The sequence below is a fragment of the Scomber japonicus genome, chromosome 4 (genome assembly GCF_027409825.1).
Source record: "Scomber japonicus isolate fScoJap1 chromosome 4, fScoJap1.pri, whole genome shotgun sequence".
In the NCBI taxonomy this organism is placed as follows: Eukaryota; Metazoa; Chordata; class Actinopteri; order Scombriformes; family Scombridae; genus Scomber; species Scomber japonicus.
In genome coordinates, this window is record NC_070581.1 from 24792248 (window position 1) to 24816431 (window position 24184).

The 24184-nt window shown below is 43.1% G+C and overlaps 1 protein-coding gene across 1 annotated transcript in view; it reads right to left on the bottom strand.

The window, feature by feature from the left end:
• The window catches only part of plxna2 (plexin A2), a 141875-nt gene that overhangs the window by 97915 nt on the left and 19776 nt on the right, over nt 1-24184 (bottom strand). The window lies entirely within an intron of this gene.

The following is a 24184-nucleotide window of genomic DNA, read 5'->3' on the forward strand; positions in this document are numbered from 1 at the left end:
TGTTTTAAAAAAAAGCACTCACTGTTTTATTCTATGGAATGAGGTAACTGTCCCCCCTCTGTGATGCAAGATAGGGTTACAACAACTGTTAAGAATTATTTGCTGATATAATTAGACCTTTGTGAAACCTGAGCTGTGTTTTTCTTCCCTTTTTCTCCTGATGAATGATGTATTCCCACAGTTAAGCTTTGAACATGAGGCCAAGACCACCTAACTGCAAAAACAGTGGAAAAAGTATTCTATTGACTTATATGAGGTACGTGACCCTCCGTGACCCACATGGGCTCATGCCAGCGATGTTTTCTCTTTATTCATCCCGTGCTGTTAGCCAAATATATATATCCAAGACAGTAAATCTTGAGGGGCATCATGGGTTTTCTGTTGCTGGGCGTGAGAGATGTCTCGTGATGTCACATGTCACTAGGCCCTCCTCCACCCATGAAAGCTGATGGCTCTATCATCTGTCTATCGCCGGCTGTCTCCCTCCACCCAAACATTCATCTATCTATTCAGATGGTGACAGCACCAAAGAGGAGCCAGACTCTCTATAAAACATCACAGAGGGGAAAGTCAAGGTCATATGTCTATCAAAAGAAGATCTGCTGGGAGGGTGGGAGGATATGTGAGCAAATGTTCATACACACACGCACAAGCACACAGGCCTTTGTGTATATGTGTGTGTGGGTGTGTGTGTGTATGAATGTGCGTCAAACTGCTGCATGGTCAAGTCAGAGAAACGTGATGTAAGTTCAGACAGAGCCCCTTGAGCTTTGCCTTCAAAGCTTGAGGGTCAGTGGAGTACACGACAGCAGGCGGCACAGTTAAGGAGCAGAGCTCAAAGTGGTTGAGCTTTCCACAGCTGACCTACGTCTGACCTTGGCAGGCTAATCCAAACATCGAAAAGAGGACATATGTGAAAACCATATGTAGGAGGAGAAAGGCAGGATGTGGGGGCCGTGCCAGTCTTCATCTGGTTACTGACACTGCAGTGTGGAGGGAGACCTCAGCAAATATGCTCATCCATAAAGCATGTCGGCGCATGGCCAGGCTAGCGCTGTTCTTTTCACTACTGTGTCAGCGTGGAGGTTGCATGTGTGTGTGTGTGCGCGCGTTTATGTGTGTGCACCCATAGGAGCAGTCTGTCATGCTGTGATATGTGTCCTAGCAGGCTGCCACTAGGGATCACCAGATAACCCGACCTTCCCCCTTGCGCGGCTGCAGTTCATCTGAATCAGATCGCTATCACAAAGTCTCTCACCGCAGTCCAGGGGCCTCTGAATTTGGCCCGAAACACACTCACACACACACACACACCACTGTCTTAGATCGTCTCCAGAACAAAAACTCTACTCTCCAGGCAGGGGTATGTATGAAAAGATAATGTAACATACACACCAGGCCTAGAAATTACTGTCCTGTAAAGCAAACACATTAAATAAGAAGCATAGTGATGTATACAAAGATATAAATATTGAATGGCCTTCCCTTTTCCCAGCCACCAATACCATCTCTGTTTCTTTTATCCTTTGTATATACATTTTATTTTCAACAGCTCGGGCTTATGGGTCACACAGAAGAAAATGGAATCAACATTACTGACACTCCAGACGCACTCACACCATCCCTCAGTGTACACACAAACACCCCCACATCCAGTTGCTTTTCACATTAAGAAGCTGCTTCTCTATAGTAGCTGTAAATCTCGTAAAGTGCGATGCGTTCACACACACGGTGACACAAACACGCACCCGCAACATTGTAAGGAAGTGCCGAAGTGTGTGTGTGTGTGTGTGTGTGTGTGTGTGTGAGAGATGGGTTAGTTGAAAGTCCTTTGCAGGCTCACCTCTCTGGGTGGGCGAATGAGACCAAAAAAAAAGGAGGGGAGGAAAATGAAAACTCTGAACAAGTAAATGGAGAAACCAATGCTTACCAGACCAAAAATAATTCTGTCAAAAACTCCATCTCTATACCACACTCTCTCACTCACTCCCACGCTATAAAATTCCACCAGCCTACAATGTACCACCTGAGTAAGCGTCTCTCATGACCAAAACATCCATTTCCTCAGCGTCGCTTTACTTCAACCTTTAGCCTGCCCTCTCAGGTACTTAAACCTATCCCCTCTCTGCACCATTTGACCCTGCATTATTTATCAGGCTGGGTGAGAAGGCTGCTAACAGGTTGGATTCATACCCTACAGCCCCTCTGACAACACCACAGCGCCTCTATTTTAGACGGACCCAATCACTGGTGCCCCAGAGAGCCAGAGAGAGCTATCCTTGCTTTGGCCTGGTCTAACATGGTCCTGCATTTCAACACCACAGCCATTAGCTTGCCTCTCTCTCTATCACCAGCTTGAGGGAGTTGCAAGTGAGTAAAGTAATGGGGAGGGGAAAGGTGACAATGGATATGAGTGTTGAAAAAGATTCTACATATACAACAGGAGCACCGTAGCCTGTGTAGTTCATATTTGTGAGAAAAACAAAGCGGCAATGCCTCGAAGACTGAAAAAATAACAATAAGCAACCGAGGTTTCGTTTCACACTTCTCATAATATTCACATGAATCATACAACATTCTCCAAGTACAAGCACAAACCAAAAGAGACACGCAGAGACATTGTGAGAGATGCCCGGAGAACTAGATCAGAAATAGCTGTCCCCAGGCGTTACTGAGTAGGAAGACTTCTTAATCAGCTAGCCATAAATCCTGGAACACATACAGGGTTGCTATATTTAGTTTTTGAAATCAAAAATCACTTTTACATAACTTTGTACTGCAGTCCTCTAGTGTAACGTATAAATCAACTTTCTAAATACTGCTACGTGCACAGCTCATTTGTTTAACTGTGGACTATGATGTGTAGAATGACAGAAATTCATCTGCTTTGATAGAATAACTAAAAATCCAACATGACCATGAACATACTGAAAATAGAAGAAGGAGTATGAAAATACTCCTTCTTCTACTGCTGCTTCTGAACTGAAACACTGAATCTTTTGACAGAACACATGACTGTTAAAAGAAGTGAAAGTGGAGTCCTACGGCATGCAAGAAGGCTGGCCAGACGCATTAAGAAGAGATCAGAACATCATTTTGACATGTCATCCATGCCATTACAAACAAGAGAGGGCAAAGTTCCAAAGTAGCCACATGGCGCACGAAACAAATTGATCTGAAAAGGAACTTTTGTTTTCTGTGTACAAACTTTATGTCACAGCACCTAGTCAGGCGTAAGCGGGTGGGAGGTGGGGGGTTGGCCAGCGGGGAAGCCATGGCAGCGGCATCAGAGGCCTCCCCTTGAGGCTACAAGAGCCAGCGCCAGTGGGGTGCTTTTGATCAGACCATGTAAGCACCCTGGAAAAAACGTTTGAAGATTGACCAAACTCCAATTCAAATTGCCCTTCTCCCGCTTTCTCTCTCTCTCCCTTGGTCTCACTGGTTTGAACACTGTGCCAGACACTGAATCCCCAACCGTGTGAGTCTTTGTGAAGCAATTTGCTGAGTGAAAAGTGCTTAATAAATCCAGGGTAAAAGTGCATCAAATGTGAGTTTGCAGTGCATTGTGGATGCTGCCACTCAGAGATAGAAACAGACCGTAACTGCAGTTCTCTGTATAAACGCCATTATGCAAGATATGCAAAATATCAAAACCACTGATATCAAAATTGTATAATCCTGCACAGTGTGAGAAACCGCTGAAAGACAATGTGTTCAAAGTTAGTTTTAATATCAACAATGTCTTACATGCAAAACACCCTGCGGGATCATATGCTGATTTACTGATGTAATCGCTATTTTACAGCTTGTCTCTGAATGTTTGTTCAACATTAGCTACTCTATTTTTAAAGAATGTTTCTCCTTTAATGGCCACAGCTGTTAACTATTACCTGAGAGCTGCTTTCTTTTCAGACATTTGGAAAAAAATAAGCTATTTTCGAACCTTAGCCTTGAGGGCGGGTAGTTTATTCTGAAACGGGACACACATGTGTACAGGTGGCTGCCAACACCAATATGGAGCCATCTGAGGGCGTACATTATTTTACCGTCATATTTCGGCTGGCAAAGCAGACTAACTCCTACGCATGGAAACCAAACCACAATGTATGGCACACTCCACACTAACACCTCACACCAGGATGGGATTAAGTCAAATTGTATGTTTTACACCTACACCTTGTACCAGAATAGTATGATGAGGATGAGGCTGAGACTAAGAAAACACACACATTGTAGTCAAAGAGACAGAGAGAGAGAGAGAGAGACATTGGAGAGTGAGAGTTGAACTCCCTAAGTAACCCATCTGGCAGCTATCTCCTATATCTGCGCTAATCCAGTTCAGCAGTCTTGGGTGCTGAAGTGATAGGCAATGCCTTTATCTGCCTGATCCCATGCACTGGATTAGATTCTGCAAAAGCACACCAACACCACACACTGTCTCGCTCGATCTCAATGCGCTGACCTCTCGCAGATTTACCACAAACCGGTGCGGAAAGGGGGAAGGGGGAAGCTTTGTAGGGCAATGCCACTTAAATCAGATATGTATAAGCTTTCTCTCTCTCACACACACATACATTAACATAGATTAAAATTAACTAGCTATATCCAACAGTTGGCAGAACACTGTGTACCAACCAAGATTAATATCTCTATCTATTCACATGTCTGTCCTGGATACCCGGCTTGAAATGTAGCAGACCATTATTGTATTTCTTTACTTCAGGTGGAAAAGGTATAGGCCATTCAGCTGCCTATGTGTGTGTGTGTGTGTGTGTGTGTGTCTTGCTCTCTCATTCGCTCACTTTTTTTTTCTCCCCTCCACGCACAGGGAGAAAACACGGAGCCTCTCTCCGCCTCGATAACGCATCTAATCCATCACCAGTGTCAGGCTGAAGAATTCTGGTGTCAGTAGCGAACGGCACGTAGAAATGTGCTGGGTATATGTATGTGTGATGGCTCCCACCAGCCCAGCATGCCGCCTCTTTTGTTCCTGTGCCTGTTGTACAATATAGGCTCCCATAAGGCATATGTTAGCCCGCCTTCCTATACGCGCTGTGTGTCACTTCCCATTGGACAGACAGGAGGCCAGAGAGGGTGATGGAGGAGAGGAATCCTGAGGGACAGCAGGGATCGAGTGAAGGGAAATGGACAGATGTAGAGATTGGAGGAAAAGTAAGAGAGGAGAAAAAAAAGAAAAAGGCTATAGAAACAGGTATAGAAGAGCAAGAGAGGGGGAAATGACAAAAACAGACACAGGATCTGTCTGTAAGTGTAGTTCTCTCCCTAACCTGCTCATATGGTGGCACTATGTCTGCTAAAATGACCCAAGCCTTTAGTCAATACAAGGGGCAATTACTTCATATTTTTGGCCAGGCACCATAAAGTCTATTGATTTGCCTTTCCGAACCACGCTCAGAGCATTTAACCCTCTCCTCTACAACATCTTTCCTCATCTGTTTGCTTGACAGAGACAGAATAGCAAAAGAGTGTACCTCAGAAATCACAAATCACCTTTTTTTTGTAGTCTAATTGATAGTCAGTGTATATCGAAAGCAAACATCCTATTAAATTGATTCCCAGCAAGGCTTAACAACCAATCTTACAACAGCCTTCACTATAATAGCTCTATCCAAGACTCATTCAATTCCATTTTAGCTCTGTAATATTGCCATCTTTCTCAGTCACATAACTCACAACCTTAAGCATGATTATATCAGCACTTTCCCCTGTTTAGCCCCTGAGTCCAAATACAAACCAGAGACCGTGGTCTATATCAGGGGTCTGTGGTGGGATGAGATCAGGCCTCAACTCTAATCACCCCAAACACACATATTAAAACTCAGCAGCACAATGCAAACCTATATTTAGCTCCACATTAAAACGGTGAACAGAAGCCAGCGTGCCGGTGATGGACGCAAGCCAAGAAGGTTCAGAGAGAGCAAAAGCGGAGGGATGTGGCGAGAAGGATTTTCAGCTCAGCCCTCAAAAATGGGGTTCACCAGCACACCCACCAATGTTTTCACTCAACTAGCACTCATTGGCATTGAGGTAAAGACGGTTTGTATGCACAAACTAAATAGCTGACACCACAATAAGTTTTCCTTTGTTAACTGATCTGAACAGTCCAGAGGAGCCAAAGATGATCAAATAAATATAAAATGTAGACGAAGGATGTTTTTGAAGAGAAGGAATTAAAACTGGAAAATTGTAGTGTGAGAAAAAGGACCGTGCCAAGCTGTGGCTACTCCCAACAGACACATAGCAGAATTCACACTTTAACCCTGGAGATGACAACTGCTTAACCCGACGGTATTTTCACAAGATATGACACAATAACCCAACAATTATGAACAAGCCTACACACTTATGCTCATTCTCTCACAGTTATATTTAGCAACGCCACGTTCTAAGAAAACACAATATAACAACGAAAATCTCTCTTCACAGCCTGACATCTAATAACAGAGCATTCTCTCCAGGGGAAACTGATCTGGGTTTCAAAAGGTGGAGCTCTCACTACTCTGATGTACATGTTGAAAAAGCAATACTTATTTAATGTGAGTAAATAAGCGTGGGACAAAGCAGTCACACACAACTGTTACATGCAGTATACACAGCCAATGCACCCATGGTTAGACAAAAGTTATTACAGGAATGTCAAACAAAAATATCACACCTCCTGTTTTCTCCCTAGGCATACTTCAAAGTAGATCACAAAGATATGTGAATCAAAAAGTAGCTCAGAGAAGGTTCAGGTGAGGGGGAAATTAACTGAAATTGTTTCAATTTCTCCCACCGGATTTGTGAGATTTAAATGTGGGACAAGATTGGCAGGTAGGAGTGAGATACTAGGAAATTATAGCCAGCGGGATCCACACCGCAAATGAGAATAAAAGCACTTCAATCAAGCCTACCTTTTACACTTGTAATATGTGTGAGCTCGAATAACCTCTCTATATGTTTCATGCTGTGGTTAATATTACCGAGATGTATTTGCCAGTGGTGAGTGAGCATGCAACTGATGAATGTATTATATCGCTATAAGGTTCTGACACTCAGTGAAGTCTTCATCAAGGCCACATTAATGTGGGCCCTCGTTGACACGTAATGAGACACGAGTGAGAAGGGGCCTGGGGAGAAGCAGAGGACATGAGGAGAAAAATGTTGAAGTAGAATAAGAGAACAGGCCCAGGAAGTATGTATGAAGTAGAAAGATGGATACAGAGAGAGAGAGAAGAGAAAGATTATACCTTGGCGCAGGGATAATGTTGAAGTGGTTATCTGTTGGATCCATATTTTTGTTTATTTTTGGCGACATCCTTGATCAGTCAATAAGTCATTCCTGTGGTATCTTTGTACTGTGCTTGTCTGCATTCAGGTACTGTGAGATATTTCTCTTTGGATTTTCTGCTACATTGTTGTGTTCTGAATTTCAGCTCCCATAAAAGCTTGTATTTCTATACGTTAATGATTCAAATATGATCCAATCATCACAAACATACAATATGTCTACCACATACTTGATACCTGATGAAAATATCACATTATTTTAGAGGAGTGAAGTAAGAAGCCAAAGCAGAGAGAGACGGCCAGGTGAGGAGGCCTAGCTCTCTTTTTCATGAGATTACACAGATACCATCAAACCAACCAATACCACATATAGCTCCATAGAGACGGATGTCACAACCTTTCACCTCTTGCCTACCATGTTCCCAGCAGCCCTTGGATAATTAGAGCTCCTCCTGTAGGTTTCCACAGTGAGACAAGGATAAGATGGACACCACACTGTGAACCTTTAACCCTTGTTGCCCAGCAGAAACAAAGTAAGAGGGGGAAGGGATAAGAAAGTGGGATGAACTAAGAGGGACAGGGGGTTATCCAATCAGTCCTTTGTAGGGAGACAGTGATGCTACAGATGAGTTGGGGGGTGTGAGGGAGGGGTGTTGGATTGTCTGACCCCATTCAGCATGCTCACAAGAAAAGCAGGCCAAAACCCCTGTGCTGGACAAGAGTTGCCATGGTAACCTCTCTCCCCTTGGGCACGAGATCAGCGGGGAATCAACTGAAAGCGTGCGTTGGTGTGAATGCGCCTGTGTCTGTGTATGTGTGAGTATGTGCATAGATATGCCTGGAGTAATTAAAAACTGTTATGTCATCGCCATTGTTCAAGCCATCTTTGGCTCTGGATTAGGAGAATGGGCAGATCATTTTTAGTCACTGTCCTTCAAGGGACTTTTAGTTGTTTCAGTGTTGGTTTTCCCCGGTGGGAACATGCAGTAACATTAACTTTGCCAGGAAACAACGGCATTCCAGCACAAACACTCTCTCAGACTGAAAACAGGATATGTCGGGTCAGGACTCTAGTTAAATGTGATTTATCTCCATAGGTTAATAGCTTTTTGGTGCGGTTACAACACCAACATTGTGACTTTGGTATCAGCTCACACATTTATTTTGTTTTCTACACTGAAACAAAGGCTTTCCTTCATATTTTCCATTTTGGAATTGCATAATCATTCTACATGATATAGGCTATATTTGACATTTTTCAGTTTATGTATTTTATGTTAATAATAGCAGGGCTTACTGTCAACTACGGATCATAGAGAAATACAAATATTAAATGTATAATTATTTGAAGCATGATTTAAAAGAAATACATTGTGTATTCATGTTTAGATTCCACATTGGGAGTTATACTTGCTTCAAAATATGAAATGAAAGACTTTGTTAGATTATCTGTAGATGAAGTGTGACATCTGAAAAATAACAGCCTACTTTAAGGGGATGAAACGACCTAAATAATGCAACCTGTGTGACACAATATTTTACACTGTTTGAAATTCAATAATCAGATGAATATGCTTTTCTTTGATCTATTTTATTACCACCGTACTGTGATGCTGTAATACACAAATGAATGATAATGTGCATGTGTGTGTATGTAGCCTAATTATCCAGCCAATGAGATCAATGTACTTAGCATGAAATATATTGCACATGAAAATCAAATCACTAATTGAATTTAAAAAAAATCTGATCTACTGTACATAAATAATATGACCAAGTTAGTAGACGGCTAGACAACATTTACTTCCACTCTGTAAAGTATGTCCAAGCAAGCATGTGTAATGCTGTCCGCACATAAAACAAGCTAATGACTTTCAGGCATATTCGCTCCATGTGAGAGCAGTAAACAAGGTCTTGATTCATTAGTTTGCTAATTAGAAAACACTATAGAGAATGACTTATGGTCTCTTTGTTCCCAGTATTTCCATGCACATTTATGACATTTACTGCAAGCAACAAAACACATGATCAGACAGACACATACTTGTGTACACAGAGACTATACCGACATTCAGTGCAGCTGTGTATTCTGATTTGCACATTGTACATGCAAAACAGCAACAGGCCTGCATCTTCTTGTAGACCAGGGGATCAGATACTCATCAGTAGAGACATGTGTTGGTGACAGAGTATTTTCCTTTATCCCACAAACACTCAGACACAAACACCCACGCACACACTCCCCCATCCCATCTCATCCCCTCATAACTCATACACATGCTCTGAAGCGGCAGGAGAGGAAAATGCTGTGTATGCAGAATAGACGAGCAGCATACACTTGGGTCAGAGTAAGTTGAAAAAGAAAGAGACAGAGAGACAGAGAAAGTAGAGAGGACTGTGTGTGTGTGTGTGTGTGTCTGAGTGTGTGTGTGTGTGTTTGTGTGTAACGCCAGCACATTTTGTAGTCTATGAATCTTCACTAACGCTCTTTAAAATTGCCCACCAATCTTGCGTCAGGATTTAATGCCTTCTTCTCTCGAGAAGGAATAGACCAGCCAGTTAAAGTATGCTAATTCAGTGGCACTAAATACACTGCTTTAAATGTCAACCTTCCATTATTACACACACTATGCCTGCCTTAGGACCTCAGCAGAATTATAAACACACAAACACACACAGGTGACATATACACACACACACACAAATCCGGCCTCTACGTAAGGACACAGCAATATAAAGACTTATAGATCACAACCACTTTATAAAATCAATACCTGAATGAACAAAGGATATTTGCGACAAAGGTACATTATTAAAGCGGCTTTTATCCATTTGAAGGGAGAATGAGTGAGGAATAGAAAGATACAGGAAAGGGAACAAGACAAGTAGAGATGTAAAGAGACAGAAGATAACAATGAGAGTCAGAAACAGAGCGATACAGTCCAAGTCATAGTCAGAGTATAGCTACAGCAAGCAGAAAGCAATCAGCTTGCAAACAGTCAGCGAGAAGCCTGACACTCCTCCCCAACCAAGGGTGACAGCAACATTAATTCTATTAACCCTATTAGTATTCCATCCTCATCGCCTTGCTGGGTCAATACACACCTACATCATACTGCAAAGCTTCTGCTTCCCTCTTCCATATGCAAAGGGAATGGGGAGCAGTGGAGGGTTCAGGGATGGATGGATAAATAGAAGCCCAGACAGTGGCACTTCCCTTGCTCACGGTGCGGACTATGATGACCGGCCAGCTCTGTCAAACCATCTCTGTCTATAACACTAACACCGACAGACACATAGTGCCACGTGGCATGTATAGGGCTGAGGGTGAACAGTGATGGCGACAAATTCTCCAATGTGGCTGCACGTCACATTTGGGAAATGTGTGAACAGGACATCTTCAGTTCTATGTAAATTTTAATGTTAATTATTACTGTTTTAGCATGTCACAGATAAGCATTTAAATGTCACCACAAGAGTAAAACAAGAAGTAAATGCACTGTTCCTCATTAGAGGACACCTAGCTAGAAAACTCACTCTAAATCAAGTTGTCTAATGATGTAATTAAAGGATAAGTTATGTTTTGTTCAAGTCTATCCTAACACAATAGAATGAGTTAACAGTATCGGTTGCTGTTATCATTTCTCTTCTTTGTATTGACTGTGAAGCAATATATTCTCAGAGCAACTACTCTGTAAGAAACTGGAGACAAATCCACAGTCCTCCCTCAGTGCAAACAGAGATCCCAAAGTTTAGCCAAAGCTATTGCAGGGCTTTTGTAGTATGCAAAGCCTATTTGAGCACTTAATTTTGACAGTTGTGTGTAGATTTACTGCCAGTGTTTTGTCCCAGCAAAACAAACAAAAAACCAAAAGCTACAGGCTAACCCTAACCCTAACCCAACCACAGCTCAGCAAACAAACTATGTTACGGCGGTATCACGGAAGAAAGGTATGATTTTCAATACCATCAAAAATACAGTCTGAGTAAATTTAGAGTTTACGAGGAGCACTTGAAGGCAGCATGTAATCCCTCCTCTGACCACAACGTGGGTTGCAATGGCAAAGTGGCGCTCGTCTCGTTACAGGAAGTAAAAACCGCAGAAGAAATGACTCAATTTTTTTTTAATTCGCTAAAAACTTTTGCCAAAATATGAGTTATTCATGTGTTGACATGTTTGTGATAAATGAAACTCACTGTACTTTTCTTTTCTTGATCTGGTATTCATCTTGTGGACTCAAGTAACTTTGTTCCTGGCATTTATTCGGCTGTTTTTTCCGCTGTGGTAAGTACACAGTGTTAATTGTTTGTGGTTCAGGTCCGGTCTTGGTGGTTGACTGTGGCCTCCGTCACTTGGTGTTTTTTTTTATGTGAGTACACCTCATTAATACCATAGATAGACGATTAATACACGCACCTATTGTCGGTCACATGTCCTCATTGGCTTTGGAGACATGTGCTACCTCATCCTAAGCACTGATTGGCTGGTGTGTGTGGTGTCGTATGAAACAGTCACGTGTCCCACAGATGCACGCAGGAGTCAGGAAATGACGTAAACGGACCGTATATGGTTTGTTTGTGTGTTATTACGTTACGTGTTGGACTAAATACATGGACATATTGAGGAAAGTATTCCGGTTTTATGGAAACGGATTTCATATTTCAGCAGAATGGATACTTGGCGAGCTGTACAGAAAGTCCTGAGTCATAAGATGATCGTTGTGGATAAAGGGAAGACTTTGAAGGTATGTAGCATTATAGCTTTTCTTACTTTAGCTAAGTGGCTAGCCGAGCTAACCGCTAATACTATTACGGCTGTGAGCAACCATATAAGTCGTGAGTGGTCTTGAATGAATCAGGACAATCTAAGCTTTCCAACAATGTATGGCATGAATATATATGTTTAAGGATTGGTGTTTAAAACATTCAGAAGAACTTGTGGCTACCTCCCAACTTCCGGTCCGTCCCGTAGGCGGAACAGCGTGTTTTACGTGTCTGCAGTTCCGATCCTTCATGTTGGCTGAAACAGACAAGTCACCCTCAAACATGCTGAAAACCAGATTGAAGTTTGGCCAGTGCTTCCCTAATGTTTATGTGGCTTTGAGGATGTTCCTCACGTTGCCGGTGACAAACTGTGAGGGGGAGCGCTCATTTTCTCATTTGGGGAGAATCAAAAATGAACCTGAAGTCCTTTTATCATTACTGGAAATAGAGTCTGAACCTGTCAGAGACCTGGACTTTAGAGATTTTGTGGAGGAGTTTGCTAGGAGAAAGGTCATTGCATAAGGGAACTACTCCAATGTGTGTTTTATGACTCTGTTGTTGGGATGTTTGATATTGTGGAGATTCTAAAAACAGGTTGTTTGCTATTCTTTGAAGTGTTTCTGCATATCTGAGTGTAGACTGTTTTGATAATACACACACACACATTCACTGCATGTGCTGAGAGTCTGGTGTTGAATTTATCAGTCAGTGTGAATCCTGTGCAAGTACAGGAGTTTCCAACAACTACATCCACACTTGTGCACTAGTAAACTAGTTGTCTGTTGTATTGGTGTGTGTGTGCGTGTGCGTGTGCGTGTGTGTGTGTGTGTGTGTATTTGTGTGTGTATTTAACCATGTCCATATAAATGGGATAAAGATGTGGTTTTCAAGCAGAAATTCACATTGAACATGTTTCTTTTAATCTTTGCACTTTCATCAAACTGTACTGTCCTCCGTCCGTCCGTCTTCTGCTGCTAATACGGGGTCGGGTTGTAGTTCTGCTTGAATTTCCTCTCAAAATGCATCAGATTAATGATTTCAAGCCCTAACCTCCCTAGAGGGGTTGTATCCTTCTCACCTTTTTCACCCATGACCCGTTTTCATGTCTGGCAGGTATTTAAAAATCTGCATCTGTGCATCACTACTGAACAACACTATATCATACATGCTACAACCACTCCTAAAAGCAGCTCAGCTTTTTACGTGTTGCGTTTTTTTGTGTGTCTTTTAATCGCAAATACTGATAAAATGTCAGGGAGGTATGTACAAACTGATACCTACCTAGCCTGGAAAACAAAAGCAGAGTTTTGTATTACCGCCTTCATTTTGGAAAATATGCATACAGTTAGGCTAACTATGACTGTTGAAGCTGAATTATTTCTTTGCACAAAATGATGACTGAACTTTACAGAGTTTGGAGTTTAACTCTCTGACTATATTGCATCATGTCCAGTACAGAGAGGGATGATCAAAGCCACCCGTAACTTCTTCAAAGTGATATAGGGAATGTGAGTGTTACATTAAAATAGACTTGAAAAACTGACAGACTCCAGACATTATTGGGAAATGTAGAGAAATGAAATATGCCTTTATTCCATTATTTCAGAGACCGTAGCCAGTTTTAAGCACAAGTTATAGGCTTGCTTAAGATACAAAAAACAGTCCAGACTGAGCACAGCACACAGCTGGTGCAGGCTCTGTTGAATGAAATAAATAACTAACACTGAAGGACAACAAGCAATTAAATGAAGTGCAATTGTGCTTGTTTCTAATTTTAACAGTAGACAAGCAGCACAACAGAACCTGTCATCGCTTGACTGCTTGTGTTAACAGCTATAAAGACTCTCTTTCTCTTTCTTTTTCATCCAAATAACTGTGCTTAAGGAACACTGATGCTTATTGATAATAGCATTACTTGAAGACCTTCAGGATTAAAGAAAGATGAAACATAATTAAATCAATCTCTTCTTTCTCAAAACAGAATGGTTTGGCCTTCGAGCTTTTCCAGCGGGGAACTGCAGTAGGAACAGAGCATGAGAAAAGAGTTGAGGTGGATGTGGCAGCCTGAAGACAGCCCTCTCCTCCCATCTTGTTGCCCTCTCCTCCCAATCCGCCTCCAGCTCAGGGTGGGTGAGTGAGGTTGCCAACAGACACTTGCATACCAAGTATGTAGGACAGCGCCATTAGGGCATTAGTGCCGGTCAGCACCCAGCCGGTTTGTGTGTGTGAGTGTGCGTAGTGTGTGCAGTGAAGAAATTGGGGATGTGCAGTAATACCCTAGGGGAGGAGACACAATCTGATGCTGTGCTTGATTGGTGCACATTCCTAGGATCCCAAATAAGACAGGAAGCAGCAAGGTGCCCCAAACTTATCAGTTACTACACCTTGGGGTGTATGAGTGTGAATCTATGTGTTACTATGAGGTGCATATTAGTTTGCCCACCCATGTGCTCTGCAATGTGTGTAAATGGGTGTTTCTTCTTTATCCGGCAAGGCATATAACCTCAAGGACTTAAAACAACAATTCTCCACCCCTCACTCTTTCCTGCTCAAACACACTGCTGACACACACACAGCATTCTATGCTTTAGCCTTAAGCTACAGCGGGAGTGAAAAGTATAAAGGGTTGTGACAGCTCTTCCTCTCCTCCACATATACAGTACAGCTACAGCACTGAGGAGGTATCTCTGCTGTGTCTGGGGCTAAAAGAGGGAGCAAGCATGATCTTTCCTGCTGTCTGGCCTGACAGATTCATGCCTATATTACCTGAGGGATTAGCTATTTCCTCTGTATAAATCCACTTTTGTGAGGTAATGTCTAGCATTAGCAGCAGGGGCCGTAGAGGGTTTTGTTACACGAAAAATCTTCTGCCAAAAAAGCATACAAAACTAGTGTGAAATCCAAAAAGAGAGCATGTTACACTGTACTGCCATTTTCTCTTACTCTTGCTGTCTCACAACTCGGCCAGATTTAGGGATGAGATCATTCTCCCAAGAGGAAATGATTCTCTCTACTTTCACACATTGACTTTCAAATTCAGATTTCAAAGTTAAATATAATTGATACCTTGATTTGAATGCAACATACAAGTATGAGTTAAGCTGGCAGATCAGGTAGTGCCCTTTTTTTGTCTTTAATTAGTTTGAAACTAAAATGTAAGACCCACATCAAATTATATCCGCTTTCTCCATTTGCTCTTTTTCACGAGCTGACCACAGACTCCGGCCAGACGGCTCCATGTTTGGGTACCTCGGTCCAGATCCCCCCATAACTCCCCGGCTTCCTGTTATCCCACAACTGGGCTTTCTGGCTCTTCCTGGAAAAAATTCATCTCTTTTCTTTTCCCCCCTTTCTGTCTATGTCGCGCCTGCTTGTTCTTCTTACTGTAGAAACCACATAAATGTTTGGGTCAACAAAAACCTAGCGGCTTGTTTTTCCATCTTTGAAGGAAGGAGGAGGGGGTGTAGGGGAGATGAGAAGAGTGGAGGCCTTGTGGGAAGGATTCATAGCACATTGATATAATGCGTCTACACCCCCCCCCCCCCCCCCCACACCCCCCCTCCTGACCGCTGCTTACACTCTCTTTGTTCCCCTACAACAGGAGGCTAAATAACTGTGTCCATATGTGGGAAGTAACTATGAGGAGAAAGAAGAGGAGGAGGAGGAGGAGGGAGGAGGAGTAGAGTGGGTTGTTTAGTTAGTTAACGGTTTTTGGCAGACCCGGGGAGGTATTTTCTCTGTCCTAAAGGGGGCAGACAGTGGATACCCCCTTGAGACACACACAGACACATGCACACACACACCCTCCCTGGAGGCATTGTTAAAAGCAAAAGGTCATAGTGCATTCAAAATGAGCCATGAGGACAACAGTTACACACATGATTCACTGTCCCACCTTGTGCTCAGTGTGAGACAGAAGAAAGAGACAGAAAAGTGCAGATGGTAAGAGGAATAGTGCAATCATCGCACACTGTTGTGTTAAAATGTAGGGGCCAGAATAAACAGTCCGAGGATCAGTTTCAGCTGGGCACATAATATCTCACAGTACCTGAGAGGGGTAGGGAAAACAATCTGGGTTCTGTGCTGCTTTACTGATGCAAGCTTTAGCACAATATACTGACAAACTCATTTAAGGTATATATGAAAACTGTGAAATACCATTGATGTCACTTCAGAAAGAAAACACAGCTAAAGCTTTGTTTTTATGATTTTACAAATGCTGTAGTGAAACACTGTTTATTATTAGCATTTCTGGAGAGTCTTGGGTGCTGAACGAGAGCCGCAGATGTCATATGTTCTTTCACATAGGTGTAAAGCCATCAAGGTTGAGAAGTCACTCAAGGTCAAAGGTCGCTAAATCCCTTCTTAAGCCATTTCACGTGAAAAGGAAATGGAGTGTATTGGGGGGTCAAGAGGAAACATAAATTGGGCGGCCATGGTATCATGAACTATTTCCTGGTGGATATAAACTTAATCCCTCAGATTTAGCCAACAGTGTGTCTTTAACCAGATTAACTCCTAATAATCGGCTAAACATCACTGTGAAGAACTCAGTTTGGTGTATAAGCATGATAGTTTCCTGACGTCAACCAATCCTCTGATTCTATATAAATTATAGTGTCTAATCTACAGCATATACAAAGGGTCCCAGACATCAGTAAAGCCTGGATCACCTACTGTAATCCTCTGGGTGCAGCACAATAGGGAATCATAATCTCAATTGCTTACAAGGGCTGGTGCTGAGCAGATGACGAGTATGTGTGTGTGAGTGTATGTGTGTGTGAGTGTGTGAGTGCCAGTGTGTGTGCGCGCAAACGTTCATACATGCATAAATGGTTTTTTACGGTCTCTTGGGTGTCTCTTGGTCTGTGCCCCTTCACTGAACACGTGCGAGGGGTTGGGGCTGAGGGGTGTTAAGGCCAGACAGCAGTGAGGGAGGGGTTAGGGATGAGTGTGAGGAATGCAGAGTCTTGAAGGCAGTAACGGGGATAGACCGAGGTGAACAGGCAGGCGGCAATATGGAAAGACAGACCCCCACCCAACCCAAACACCCAGAGCGCTCCCCATATGACCCCCTTCATACACCTCATCTGTCTGTCTCACACTTTCCGTTTATTTATTCTCCCTTTCTCTTAATGCTTGGGTAATGCCAGCCCAAAGGCAAATGACTATAAATGGTGCGTTCCATTGCCATCTGAATGTGCGTGTCCGAGTGTGTGTACCTACACGTGTCCACGCTTGTGTCTGTGCATGTGTACATGTAAGGGATCCAAATGGTGAGTGTGCTAAACGGGGGCCGGCTGAAGCTTTGAGACTGGAGCAGGACTGAAGGATGGGGGTGGGGGACGTGGTGAGGAGGGCGGGAAAGAGGGTCACACATCAGCAGTTGTGTGAAGGCCTGCCGTCCCTACTTCCTGCTAGAGATTGGTCTGAAGGGAGGCCCTCCATAATTCAATAACAATAATCCCCAATGAAGGCCCAATAAAGCAGGCTGCTGTGGGGCGGAACTAACTGGCCATGCGCCTCCTCCTCATCCAAACCATCCGTCCATCACTGATTGGGGAGAGAGGTTGGGATGGCGAAATGGGGTAGCGGGGTGGGGGTCTGGGGAACAGGCCCAGCTGACGTGCCGCCTGCAGCCAGCAGCCAGACAGACAGAGACAGAGATCCTGACTATCCCTCCCTCCTCTCTAACCTACCCACCCCTCCCTCCTGTCGATCCCCAGCCCACCTCATCCCAGTCGGCCTTCCTGCTGGGCAGGAGACAGATCTGAGGAGTGCAGCTGCCTCCCGTAGTTCCCCGGATGACTGAGCGGCCATGACCGCTAGCTCAGCCTGCAACCCATCACATACACACATACACACACACACATAACTGACACCTTAACAGGCTGGGGTATAGAGAAGCGTGTCTCAGTGGGGTCACCTATCGATCATCTTTTGGTCAAATCAATCACCTATCCTTTAACGTGGCATGACGGTTGATTGACCTCTGGAATCCATAACATTATTATTTATGACGGTCATGTTCCACACATCCATGACCTCCCCACTTATAGTCTGACAGTACTTCACCTAAGGTGATGAATTCACTGTTGAAAGATTACAATGAGACCTTACTTAGAATCATCATATTATAAGGTCAGAAAATGTGTTATTACAGCTAAACAGTGGAGTGCATCAGTGCGTACATGGATGATATGTGGGTGTTTGTGTGTTAAGCCTCTCTGTCTGCGTCTGTGTGAAGGATGATGACTTCATTAAGAGCTTATCTTGGTTTATACTTGCATTAGGGTGATCAGAGCTGTTGCCGTGCGCGATACACTGTATTGTTTGGCTATCCATTTGGTTGCTCGGTCAACCGGTGTCTGGGAAAGCACTTTTAGAGTCACTCAACTATGACGACACAAACAATACAGTAAGTAGCTTAGATGAGACCAAATTGCCTCTAATGCCTTCATAAGGCCTAGAGATGTAATACAGCAGACAACAAGTTGTAACTACGGTGTAAAAATGTGCTAATTACAGTTAATTAAGCATGAGACTTACTCATTTGTGCTAAGTCTTTGATCTTTCAGAAGTAGTTAATGTGTTGTTTCATGCACAGTGTGTTGTAAAACATACAGTGTAACTGGAAAACACATTACTGTTCAGTGTTAAAATGTCATTCTATTGGCAAATGATACAAATGGAAATAATATTTACTAACAAATTTACTGAAGGTTCAGAAACCAGCGTTCAGTAGATTGCATATCTTGCAATGAAAAAACTGAAGTACTTTAACAAAAGAGGAAGTATGTGCGTCTCTTGGATTTAGATCAGTTAAATTTATTGGATGACTTTGCAGACATGCGGGTAAAGCATATTAAATGTTTTCATCAAATGTCTAACTTTCTCACAAGTTATTTGTTAGCATCGCCCTGGACAACCCTGGACAGCTGTCTTTCATAAATTAAACAAGAACTTTGATATTTGCATCTGACAGGCTGTGGTTTACTGTTAATGGGTCGTCTGAGGAAATGAATGCATCATTTTTAATGTCCAACATATTTCAAAATTTATGTGATGAAAAAAAAAACCTCAGTCCCTGAGGCCACAGCGACTGGTGCTGTATGTACAGTAGGCATGCATCTACATCTACAGCCATACATCTACATGTATATGTGTGTGTGTGTGTGTGTGTGTGTGTGCATGCACATGCATTCCTTTGTTCTTGTGTGTGTCAGTAGGGTACTGCCTGTTGACAGATGAGAGCAGTGCTGTGAGGGGTCTCCAAGAGGCCTGACAGATCTGTGACAGAGTGTGCCTGAGGAGAGAGGCCTCCATGTTAATCCACTCCCATACATGTTAACTACACTTGGATAGTCCCATGCTGAGCTGCCTTAACACAGCCTGGTATGGTTCGAAAGAGTCCCCAAACTCCCATGAGAGCCCCAAAACAAGCCTGCCTGAGCCAAAACAGACCTCTCTCCGTCACATAACGCCACAAGAATTTGCAAACACAGACATGTACGCTAGCTTGCAAACACATGCACCCACAATAATTACACAGAGTGAAAGTCAAAGCAAGGCTGCCATTAAACAAGCAGACTGGTAGGCTGAAAATAAGAGCAGACACAGAGCTAACAAAGCAGTTGGGGGAAAAAAACAGGAGACGGCTTATTTAAGCTGTCTGAAATAAGCAGCTGTTTTAACGATGGAGAGGCCATGAGCTAAGAGTGTAAAAAACAAAAACAGTATGCTGTCACTTTTTTATTTGTTTTGACCTGAATACTCATAAAAAACGACTGTACAACTATTTTGGCCGTCAGTGATCCAGAGATCCAGACTGGTTAAAAGCAAAATATAGTTGCCGTGAGTAGAGAGCTGCATGGAAGCTAAATGATTGGTCACAGCTGGCATATTTGCTTGTTGAGGACACTTCCTCTCTAGTGGGTGGTGTAGAGAATAGAGTCGAGTGCGATGCTCTGGCCAAACGGGCACCTCATTTGGCACAAAAGCCAACTCCGCTTAAGCATAGTCTCGTGCCAGACGTAAAAGGGAAACCAAAATATCTTCATTCAGCTGGTCCGTGAGCAGGGTTTTAGTGTCGCTTCATTACTTTCTCAGAGTAAATATTGAGAGCAGGAGAGCCAACAATGATTCATTTCTCTTTACTGCACAGCCGGGTCAAAAGAACAGAACAGGCTGAAATACGTCTCTTAAACAATACTGACAGCACATGAGATTTTAAAGTGCAGCCATCCAGAGTGTTTCATATTCCCAATGATCCTCAACAAAGTCTGAATCAAAGGACGCCGGACTGATGTTGACACGGATAGAAGGGGAAGGCATGTTTACTTTGAGGAGCTGAGTATGTGCCGTCTAATCCACTTCTTGTGGGAACCTGTAATGCCGTCTGATACCTGTTAAGAGTGCAGACACGAAGAGGCCCCTGCTATTGCCCGCGGTCATGCCTTCCAATGGCTCTTCGCGGTGAGGTACAATAAGTCATTATGAGTCACAGACAGTCTAACGTCTAATCCGCTACATTAACACTGTAAACACAGGATATGGTGGTTGTGAAGTGCTCTCTCTCACACACACTCACACACACACAGACAGACAGACAGACAGACAGAGAAGTATGCACATGCGCACCCACATTCAATTAATGGAAGGAAGACAAAAGAGGATCTGACTGTAAGAACAGGCCTTGGGCTGTACAGGGAGTGCTGACCAACACCAGAGTCACTGGATAACCGACTGTACAGAGCAGACGCAAGACTGTGAACTGGAAGACAGGAAGACAAACGATACTGTTTGCACACCGCCTTTGCCAGATAGAATTTTTTAGTGAGCTTTTTTGTGTAGTTTGGAGGTATACTGTAGTGTGTTGCTTTTTAAAATCAATCTCATCTCTCAGCGCTTTTTTCTCTGTAAGTACATTCAGGCGTTATCAATAAGAAAACACATCCAGAACAAAGGCCTTGGGATGTGCCTGGGCCTGGGGCATTCCACTATCCTGATTGGACACACTGTGCTCTACACGTCGGTCTGTGTTTTGTATGTGTGTGTGTGTGTGTGTGTGTGTGTGTGTGTGTGTGTGTGTGTTTTGCTATAATGCCGCTGTGCTAACACGCCTACTAAACAAACACATCTCATAGCACGGCTGCTCATGTCAGTCAACGACTGCAGACAGTTGAATACAGCTACCGGAGTAAAGGAAGCCCGGGCTTGTAGCTCTGATGTGATGTTTTAATTACATCTTTGCTATTTGCATGTCATTTTGGTTCCATTACTTCCTTCAATCCCTCCGTCCCTAATGAAGAACAGAAATGTCAGGCAGCTAGAAAAGGAGAGGCAAGATTGTGTTGAGACATCACACAACAACCCTCCAATCAACTGAAGAAGTGGCATAATGAAGATGTGAGTTTGTGCAACAGTGCGCACAGGTGTGTGTATGCAGGTGTGTGTGTGTGTGTGTGTGAATATAGATGACTGTTTGTCTGTTTAGAAGGAATGAAAGGCAGATTTCAATAGCGTTGTACACTGAACAATGGGGCCAATCAGTCTCCTGGATCAGGTCTGATTAAAAGATGAGCTCGCTGTAGGTGAGTATGCAGTGGTGATATCTCACCCAGAGTACAATGAAGCGCAGTCATATAAAGATTCAACACTCTCATCAATTGTTTCTTCAAAGACAGACTGAGTGAACACTCGCGCTAAAACAGCACAGAGAGCAAGAGAACAAGAAGCCATTTCCCCAAACAATCTAAATGTTCCATCTTGATAGCCTTGAAAGACACGAGCAGAATAACAACTGGCAGTGTAAAACAGTGCTATTCTCATTATTCTCTGTGGAGTGAATAGAGAGAAAGACTGTGAAGCAGGCTAATGAGCTAGTTAAGCTGGCAGTAAATGTCATTCCTCCTCTGGCTGGCCCCAGGCTGCAGTACTGCTACAGGCCATTACCTGGACAGGGACGCATAAAGCTTGCGTCAGCACTTACTGTACTGCCTGGCATTCATTCATACACACACACACACACACACGCACACACAAACACAGGAAAACGAGAGAGGAAAAAAGAAAGGGAAAGAGAAGAGGACTGTATACATACTGTAACACCGCAACCCTTCTATATAACACATACATTACATTAAAAGCTTAAGTGGATCGTGGTTGTGGAAAAAGTGCACGAGCTGAGGAGACACAGTCTTTAGTCGTTTTTAATCTTCTTTCCATCGACAGGAACTGTAATGAGTAAAGAGCTTTTCTGGCTGCTTTCCACTCAGGTGTTGACCGTGGTCTGCTGGCTTGTTAGCTGCTTGGCCGGTTAGTTTGACCTTTAGTAATTTATTCTCAAGTCCATCTGGAAGGATTGGATTTCTAAATTGGATCACTGTGAGTTTACTGAGGAGTGAACAAGGACAAAGTCTGACGGCGCACAAAGTTTTGTCAGAAATGGACAGTGAGCAGCTGAGCAAATAAAGTTTGTTTTTTTGCTAAATCAAGCCAATTAATTTGCCTTGAAAGTTTAGTCTGTGTCCTGTAAAGATACACACACAGAAACATTCACACAAACTTTGCATGATAGTTTTAATTTATAGTGACTAAGGGCCAAGGAACACTAGAAAGGTATTTGTTTATATGACATGGTGTCCAACAATTCAGAAGGCAAAGGCTATTCCTAATGACCACACTCATAGTTGAGTGAAAAGCCTGCCATGATTGGAGGAAGGGTGAGATGCAAAAATCATTTATATATAAGGATAATGGCACACATTTTCAGTTAATCTCTTCTAGGAGGCAATCTTAGTGTACATGCCAATTTCTGTATTTGATTGTTCCTCACGCCTCGTTCCTCGCTTGGCTTGCAAATCGCTCTGGTCCGCCATCATAAAGACTGTTCCAATTTGCTTATTTCTGTTTAGAGGAGTGAAGATTGAAAAGCAAGGAGAGATCCCTGGGGAGGCTTGAACGAAGATACACAAGAGCAGCCTTCACAGAAGTCTTTCACCAGCCGGTGGGGTGTGGTAGGTCCTTCAACCATCCAACAAGCCCTTCTGATGTAGTATATTGGCACCTTAAGTCTCTGCCTATGGGCAAAGATGAATTTTAGGGATAAAAAGAAACAAATGGCTGTCCAAGGACAAAGTAAGCGAGCGATCTACTGAGTTTACTTTGAGGCACATAAACAGACAGCGACGCATAAACCTAAAGACACATTCCTTTCCAGGGCAAGCTGAGTGCTTGAATTAACACTATATATATATATGTAAAGTAAATCCTTGTGGGTTCAAATGTGTAAACACTGTCAGTGTGTCAAGTGTCCTGTATATTTCACCTCACTGATGTGCCAGTCCATAACAGCACCTCACATGGATGAGATATTTGTGCTTGTTGGTGGTCTGTTGAATGTATTTTAAAACTCACTAGATGCTAGTTTAATGCTCAAGTTGGCTGGAACTCTTAAGTCAAAGAGTAACTCCACATTTAAAGAAACAGGCATGGTGTTAAACCTAGTGTGTCTACGCACTAATGCAGACACACACACACACACACAGACGAACGTGCACACATTTTATAAAACCTTCACACCTGGAACCCAAGTGGACAATCAATCCAGCGCTTGTAAAAGAAGGAGAGCCTTGCTGCAGTCACTCCAGTCTCTGAGGTCCTCAAACAAATAAACTTTCTTTGGTTTTAAATAAAGCCCCAAGCTCCTCTGGATTTAAATACACTCTGGCTGTGCTTCCCCACTGGTTTCAATACACCTCTGGGTCCAACGTATGGAGTCGAGCTGCTGCCCATATGGTCCCCACTGGATTAGGCTAAGAAGCCTGGCCACATAATAGTGGGGCCCGGGGAACCATTAAAAACCCATTAATTGTGAAGTTTGAAGCTCCTTACGGCAATGATATGCTAATATTTCTTAGCACTGGAGATGGACTGAAGAATGAGAATCAGCCAGACGCAAATAGCAGAGAAATACAACCGGTGAAGAGGAGGGGGACAGAAAAATGCGAAAATAGTGAAAAGAGAAACTACACTGTTCCAGGTCGCCTTAACTCCCTCACATCCACTTGTCTGCCAGACACACACACACACACACACATACACGCGCACACACCAAAACACTCACACA